We start from the raw sequence: 1,420 nt of genomic DNA on the forward strand, positions 1-1,420 counted from the left end.
GAGTCAATTTTTGTGGTAAAGGGAGCTGACTGTTGCTGACTCATTTTACATGAATAACAAAGCTAAAAAATGCAAAGGTGCAACTGAAAAGCTAAGAGAAAACAAGTTAAAATTCTGAACAATGAAAAATGCTTGAAAATAAATAGTTCTGTATTTGGCAGCAGCAGCTCTGCCGATGATAGTCAGGAGGAAAGAGCAGAGTGGATTGAAGATCACAGCTCAGTGAGTCCACTGAAAACACCAGTCAAAGCTCTACAGCTGAAGCAGAAGGAAACAGGTCTCTGTTTAGTTAGCAGGATAAAGGCCTCTCTTTCCCCCACGGGTGATGTGCCTCATGAACCCTGCCTGCTTAGCTTTGCGGGGCTGACGGAGCGGCGGGCCGGACGTCAGGGCGCCCTCGCGGGGGTCGGGGACGGAGCTCTACCCGTCCAGTGCACTGGGCCTGGACCGCCACTCGGAACCTTAAACCAAGCGCTGTGCAGCAGCTTCGCCCCGCGCCCATGGGTACCCAACTCTCCTCCCTGAGGGAGGAGGGGGGTTCGAAGTCTCCCCCCTGGGGGTTCTGTCATCTCCCTTTCCAAACCCAACTTTTCTCTGAATCTTGGCAACCTCTGTGTGGTGTAAAAACCAACAAAAGTTGTGACAACTCTTAGCGGTGGATCACTCGGTTCGTGCGTTGATGAAGAACGCAGCTAGCTGCGAGAACTAATGTGAATTGCAGGACACATTGATCATCGACACTTCGAACACACCTTGCGGCCCCGGGTTCCTCCTGGGCTATGCCTGTCTAAGGGTTATTTAGCTCAGTTTTCTTCCTCTGGTTTGATGAGAAATGTTAATATGCTAACTACCAAAGCACTTGTATTGTGTTTGTGTGATGAACTCACACTTTACAGAAGTTTATTAAAAAGAGATTCAATAAAAGGGGAAAAACAACTAAATCGTATGTTTGGAGCTGTATTTACAATAATACTGTACTGTTCAGTTTGAATAGTTGTAGTTACCCTGGAGAGAGTGAAACAGAGGAAAATACAACCTGTACTATATAATATAATTCAAATGGAACTGCAATAAATGGACCTTTGGCAAAAGTTCAAGAAGGAGGAGCTTGTCCCTTGTGTTCTGCCCTTATCTGACTGTGGGTGAATGTCTGCTATTTCCACTTGTTCTATTTCTGTCCATCACATCTGCTTTCCCACACAGCCAAAAAAAACCTCTTAATTCACAATTTGGACATCACCATACCTGACAAGTGATATTTCTGCCTGCATTCCTCAAGCCAATCAGTCTCTAGATGCTGACTTTAAATTGATTGATTGATTGTATTTATTTATTGGGACAGTGTACAGTTTTTAACATAAACATATTGCTGCAATTCTGCCATTCTGTCTTTCAGACATACTATTGCGTGACGCACCTC

At 44.9% G+C, this 1,420-nt stretch overlaps 1 non-coding gene across 1 annotated transcript; it reads left to right on the forward strand.

Annotated features, from left to right (window-relative positions):
- Positions 1-644: 644 nt before the first annotated feature.
- On the forward strand, positions 645-797 carry LOC121888630. The gene has a single exon (XR_006093296.1). It is a non-coding gene; the product is annotated as a 5.8S ribosomal RNA (ribosomal RNA).
- Positions 798-1,420: the final 623 nt, after the last annotated feature.

Source organism: Thunnus maccoyii, chromosome 21 (genome assembly GCF_910596095.1).
Source record: "Thunnus maccoyii chromosome 21, fThuMac1.1, whole genome shotgun sequence".
Classification (NCBI taxonomy): domain Eukaryota; kingdom Metazoa; phylum Chordata; class Actinopteri; order Scombriformes; family Scombridae; genus Thunnus; species Thunnus maccoyii.